Below are 7,269 nucleotides of genomic sequence, written 5' to 3' on the forward strand. Positions count from 1 at the left end.
TTATTATAAATGTGTGTGTGTGTGTGTGTGTGTGTGTGTGTGTGTGTGTTAAGAGAACGTGATCACACAGACGTGATTTCAACAAGGCGAAGGACCACTGGATACTCTGATGTTGAGTAGAACAATTTATATTTAAAACTGTCTTTTCCCAAGTCGCTACTCCAAGTTTCTCTGACGATACCAGTTAAAAGAAAGTAACAGTTACGATAGATGCAATGGGTGCTCCGGAGTCGTGATCTATGAAGACAGCGCCTCGATTACATCACGCACGCGCGCGCGCGTATATGTATAGAAAAGAACTTAAAAGCGTATATTTCATACTCTCGTTATGTGTAGAGATTATAGCTTGCAGGCTCACTTTATCAAGCAGAAATAAATTTCAATCCTTTACTGATTGTCACATGTGACGTGAGGAGTTCAAACAACTGATTGTATTCAATATATTTTGGGATATATTTAATATTTATTGATTAATATAGCAATTAATACAAATAGAATATCATTTGTAGATAGTAATAAACATAATATTCGTTTCTCTCTGGGATATCATGCTCTTTCGACGATCTTTCCATTTTGACATTTATGGGTACTTAAGTCATAATTGTTTTCTCCACAGCACGAGAAGCTGTTTCCTGTTACGAAGTGTATAGTTTCACCGCAGCAGATTTGAAGATCCTTCTGGTAATGTTTATCACCGCAAGTCCCTAAAGCAAAGAAAAAATTAAATATAAAAAAGTAACGAAATATACCAAAGGAGTTACATCATTGTTGTGGTGAGAGTCACGCCACCCGCTGCGAGAATAGACGCGTTTTCTTTTTCTGAAAATCTAATCTTATCCAGACTGACATTTAGGCATTCACTTGCAAAACCAAGTGCTCCAATTATTTTTGGCATAAATGTAAATTTGTAATCTGGATATAGAAACCGGAAGTTTCGAAGCAGCTGTCGATATGTGTGTGTGTGCGTGCGTGTTTGCATGTATGCATGTATGTATGTAGGTATGCATGCATGCATGCATGTTTCCATGTACGTATGTATGTATTTTCAATGTCATTTCCTGCATATATACTCTAATATCAGAGTGACTTTCTCTTAGAGATATGCTTTAACATGGCGATCCATATCGATACATCATGTCAGTAGGGTGTAGAGGGTTTGTGAGTGTTGTGCAAGCCTTACTGGACCTAAAACTTGAGCTTGTGCAATCACTGGTCTGACAAGTTTCCGATGTCCGGTCGTGTAGGAGGGCGCTGCAGCGAGAAAGGAAGCGGGTGCAATACTAGTTAGTACGGGCATTGCTGACATTTTGCATGGGCAATGGTCAGTGATTATCTTCATCGATTACGAGTGGACAGCCATCATCATGTATGTATGTACGTCGCTTCTGTATTTAATCTTTTAAATTTTTCCTCTGAAGAAAGAACTAGTTTATAGATGAATAGGTTGTATTCAATCTAATGTGACTTTTTTAGTAGCAGAGGATGAAAATAAGAGAAGTCCTTGCTAACGGATAAAGAACGAAACACGGCCAACACGTAGATAATCCGGATGGTTGAGAGAAAGAAACTCATACTTGACACGTAGGAAAAATTTGTTGTCCATGTGAAATCTGGAGAAAAATTCCGAATATATTTCTTTTATTTTAACTTTTCTTAAGCAAGAAGAATATTCCCCTAGGACGCTGTGTCTGCAAAGGACGAAGTTGTAAATTTGGTTACAACCCGAGGAAAAATGATTTGCAGTTTCCCGCTTGAAAATGGTGCCAAAATTTTCTGGTGAAGAAGACAATATGGTGACGAGAGACATCAGTGGTGTTCCTATGCGATGAGTGGCAGTCTGATTGCGTAGACGAAATCGCGAAGGAGAAAAAAGGAATACGTTTTCAGTGGTCAGAATTCGTCCGAAGTTCACCATTTTAGAAGGAATTGTGGTATGTGCTGCGTCATGTCACCATTTTAGTCTAGTGATCTGGAAGGTTGGGTCACCATTTTAGAAGGATAGGTTGTCCATGCTGCGTTGGAGTCCTCATTATAGATTAATAGTGTCCATTTGTGTCGGGGTCACCATTATCGAAAGATAAATGTCCATCACGTCGGGGGTCACCATTATAAATGGATAGGTTGTATTCCATTTAATGTGACTCTACTCAGAAGGCTGTAATATCATTTGACAGGAACACGGTATAAAGAAATACATGGAACAAGGTAGTAATTTTAAATGCCTTTAATGCTGGCCACACGTATATATATACAAGTTGAATGATAAATGGAAGTAGTTGATGGACATTTATTCATATATCTACATGCATCTGCCTGGGTTGTATGCTTGCTGTTAACCTTGGTGAGAAGCTCACGAACAGCGATATATTAGAACCTGTGCAGTGTATTGCTGTTGTGTAGATGTTGTTGACGACGCTGGTGAGAGAGATAATGGTGGCGACAAAGGTGGAGGTCGCTGTAATGTGGTCAGTAGTTAGACCTTAGAAAGTTTGGAACCAAGAGACCCCGAGACTAGAAGGAAGTGAGTTTTTATAACTGACGTTGGGCTCAAATAGAGTTTAGAACAGACTGCCTCACGTGATTCATTTGGAGGCTGCGATTGGTTGGGTAGCATATTGGCGCACGATAGAATAAGAGACAAATTGTGCCATTACCAGCCAATCAGAGTGATAGACACAGCGGGGTCCAAAACAGCGCCCAAAAGTTAGCGGTTACTTGCTACGTCCGTATATATGTATATATAATAGAGAGAGGAAGCTCACTTGAGTTCGCTACAGGTTTCTAACAAAGATACAAAACTCCATCGTCGGAATGTAGATAGCGAAAACAATGTCACATTTTAAACCTGAGAAACGTCTTGCATAATTTTTTTTCTTTTTATGTTCCGCTTACAGATTGTATTTGTAATGTGAGAATCAAGTGGTTGTTTGATATTCTGAAAATCCAAGCTTATCTAGAGTGACAGGCGTTTATTTACAAAGCCAAGTACTCCAATTACTTTTGGCATAAATATAAATTTGTAATCCGGATATAGAAGCCGGAGGTTTCGAAGCAATTGCCCATATGTATGTATGTATGTATGTATGCATGTCATTATTCAGTTTATTTCAAGATGTTTTGCCAATAGAGAAAGAACCGGTTTCTAACTTAGATCCAAGGTTTCTTCATTTGAATTTCAACATCAGCCACAGGGTGTGTATGTATGTATGTATGTATGTATGTATGTATGTATGTATGTATGTGCAGATTTATATGTTTTATGTATGTATTTTCATGCATATAGACACATTTCTAGACATGCTCATATATATTTAAATGATACACTTCTGGAAAGTTTTACAAATTTTTACAGTTCCAGAGATGGATTGATTCTGTAGTCTTTGAATTAGCTTTCTCTTTTCTGGTTTTCAGAAGCCCAGTTTCTCAAGATTGGTATTTAGGCAGTGTGTTACATATCTCAGGGCTCCAATAATTACAGGTATAAACCTGAACTTGTAATATGGATAGAGTAACTGCAGATTTCTCAATAGTTCAACTAGGTGTTCTCTTTTTCACTGATCTTCAGCTTTATGTTACCCGCTGTGCAGCTAATTTCCACAACTGTGCGCAGTTTCTCTTCTCTATCTCAAATCATCATATCAGGTCTGTTGTGCTTACATTTTATTGAGGTCTTCACTGGTACATTCCACCAGTATTCCTTTTTATTATGAGTGGCTATGGCTTCTACCATATGGTGGGTTCTTATTTCTTTGTCCTCGGGTTTATCTTTTCAACAGATTTCATTATAGAGTGTCCTAGCTACAACGTCATATCTCATCGGTAGAGAATACCGTGATGACATTTTCGGACAACTGCTTATGATGTGGGTGATATCTTCAGCGTGAACTCCACAAAGTCTGCATCGGTTGTCACATTTTACAACTTTTCCCGCATCTCTATCCCTTTTGTGCATCAGGTACTTGGTAGATATTTCCTGTTCCAGGATTGCTAACATATACCCTTCGAAGTGGGAGGTAGTAATCTGGCTATTGGTCCATGATAAACTGCTTTGATGATCGATGTTACTATCATCACGGAGCTTTCCACTGACATATCCATGCATTGTCTTCTGATCATATAGGCTCACCTTTTCATCTGTATGCATGTATGTATGTATGTATGTATGTATGTATGTATGTATGTATGTATGTATGTATGTATGTACGTATGTATATATGTATGTATTTATGCATGATGCTTGTATGTATGTATGTATGCATGTATGTATGTATGTATGTATGCATGATGTTTGTATGTATGTATGTATGCATGCATGTATGTATGCATGTATGTATGTATGTATGTATGTATGTATGTATGTATGTATGCACGTTCAATTCCATGCATCTATGTATGTTTTAGTTAGTATCTATTGCCCCACTACAGCCATCACGTATTGAGTAGTCACGTGTATTAAGTATTGATCTGATCTATGGTCTTCTCGGTCCTATAACTGGTAACACGTACATACATACTTACATACACATGTGTACGCACACACCCATACACACGTTCGTGTGCCTTAAGAGAAATTGCTCAGAGTGGTCAGTGGAGTATATGAATAACATAGACAAATATAGGCGTATCAAATATCATACAATATAACTTATTGATTTATTAAAGTTATCCCTGCCTCTTGAAAATGTGTTATAGTTACCAAATAGCAAATGAAACAAATTCCATATGAGGAGGGGAGATAATCTCAAGGATCAAGAATTTTCCAACGAGAAGATAGTCGCTCATGCGTATTTCTGCCTCAATAAACGTCATCAGCACGACAATTGTCCTATCTAATCTCCTTAAATACTTACAAAAGCAATAGAACACAATTATGGTCAATTTAATTCGTATAATTTATACAAGAATGAGATAAAAGAAATAATCTAGAGTGACCAGTGGTATGTATATGAAGAACGTAAACAAATGGTTTGTCAGCTTTAAAGAATTCTTGATTCTTGAGATTATCTTCCCTTCTTATATAAAGTGTGTGTGTGTGCATATGTGCGTGTGCGCACGTGTGTGTATGTGTATGCGTATGTGTGTGTATGTGTATGCGTATGTGTGTGTATGTGTATGCGTATGTGTGTGTATGCATGCATGTATGTATGCATATATGTATACATATGTTTGCATCTGCCCATGTGTGCACGTATATATATGTATGTGTGTGTGCGTGTGTGTGCTTGCGTGTGTGTGTGTGTGTGTGTGTGTGTGTGTGTGTGTGTGTCTGTTTGTCCCCGCTACCATCGGTTGACAACTGATGCTGGCGTGCTTACATCCCCGTGAGTAAGCGGTTCGACAAGAAGACCCGATAAAACAAGCACCAGGCTTACAAAGTCCAGGGCTCGATTTCTTCAACTAAAATACTGTGCTCCAGCATGGCCACAGTCAAATGACTGAAACAAGTAAAAGAAAAGAATAAAAGAATATGTTCATCTGTGTGTGCATGGGCGTATACATGCGTTTAATTTTGTAATTATTCCAAGGTTCACAGTTCTGTCGGTCATCACGACCCATGTTAAGTTTCAGGCAACTTCACTATTAACTAACAAATGATGGAATGAAAAATAAATTCAATTATAGATTTACCTCCAAAGGTGCCGAAGCGGCAAAATGCTTAGCGGTATTTCGTTTGTCTCCATGTTCTGAGCTCAAATTCCGCCGAGGTCGACTTTACCTCTCATCCCTTTTCGGGTTGATAAAATTATTTCCAGTTGAGTTCTGGAGTCAATGTAATCGTCTTAGGCCCTTTTAGACGCCTTACTCGATATTTACAGGACTTGTGCCAAAATTTGAAACCAATATTGTAAGGGAGATAACTTTTAGTGAATCAGAAAAAAAAAAAAATTGAATCGCTTATCCCGATAATACAATTTACATATATCCATACTTAGATATGTATGTACCCATTTATGCGAGAATAAATGAATATCTACGTATGTAAATATGCATTTATACATAGGCTGAAAATAATATTAACAAAATAAAATAAATTAAACTTGTATAAGTTTTTATGCGAGCATTTATAACGTTTTTGGTTAAAAATGTTCGTAACCCGCTTATTTAAATATGCACACATATAGATGTGCGCATATATGTATATATACATGCGCGTATGGGCATGCGTATACTTATGTACGGATGAAAAAATTCAGTGAAGATAAACGTTTTTTGGCAAACCTGATTTTATTTTATTTTATTTTATAGTGTGAAATTATGCATTTATGCATCATTGCATTTATGCATCATTGCATTTATGCATATGTACATATTTAAAATATATAGTTTATTTAGTGTTTGTTAATGTTAACAATAAATCCCATTAATATACAGATAGGAAGATGTAATGTTCGTTGTGAGCTATATTCAAAATAATATTTTAATGGAAGCAACACTTTGGGAGTCTAAAAGAACATAATTAAAATACATATTCGAAACTTATATAAATATATATGTTCTTTATAAAATGGAAATAAAAATTCCAGAATACATAAATATATATAAATAGACAAATGTCGATGTAATACATAAAACACGATTGAATTTAAGAAAAAATTCTTTTGTAAGTACATTTAAAATTATATTACTTTAGTATGATGGAATTAAAAGTTTTTCATGAGAGGATTAAGTGGTAAAGAGACATACTAAGAACAACGTAAGAAAAAATATAAAGATCATATCTACGGTCCGTTTCAGAGATGTGCCATGGAATAAAGGCATATTTCATATTATCAATCATGGCACTCCTCTCATCAGGATGTTACACAAAGTTCGAAAACACATCTACATACCAGGATCGGTCAATGTATGTTTATGTATTCTGGAATTTTTATTTCCATTTTATAAAGAATATATATATTTATATAAGTATCGAATGTGTATTTTAATTATGTTCTTTTAGACACCACATGTGTTGCCACCATTAAAATATTATTATGTACACATTTATGCATGCATATATGCTTATACTTATGTATGTATGTATGTATGTATGTACGGATGGACGGACGGATGGACCATATTAAGATATATCTATTTTCCGCAGTCATTTTTTTTAATTGAGTCCTGTAGAAGTTACTCCCCTTACATTATTTAAAGAAAAAAAAAAAGAAAAAGAGACGTCGTTTCAGAATTATATTTCATGGAATATTTTAACGACACGTCATTACTTCTTTCTCGTCTATAAGTCAAGGAAAGGGAAGTGTATCAGGATGTGATGTATAAATAGAT

General features: G+C 36.0%; 1 long non-coding RNA gene across 4 annotated transcripts in view; it reads right to left on the minus strand.

Moving 5' to 3' along the window:
* Positions 1-441: 441 nt before the first annotated feature.
* LOC106878235 (uncharacterized) overlaps positions 442-7,269 on the minus strand; it is an 18,012-nt gene continuing 11,184 nt past the window's right edge. For all 4 annotated transcript variants that reach the window (XR_008263470.1, XR_008263469.1, XR_001410482.2 and 1 more), the window contains exon 5: positions 442-704. This is a non-coding gene — a long non-coding RNA (uncharacterized LOC106878235). The remainder of the gene's footprint in view (positions 705-7,269) is intronic.

The sequence above is a fragment of the Octopus bimaculoides genome, chromosome 2 (genome assembly GCF_001194135.2).
Source record: "Octopus bimaculoides isolate UCB-OBI-ISO-001 chromosome 2, ASM119413v2, whole genome shotgun sequence".
In the NCBI taxonomy this organism is placed as follows: Eukaryota; Metazoa; Mollusca; class Cephalopoda; order Octopoda; family Octopodidae; genus Octopus; species Octopus bimaculoides.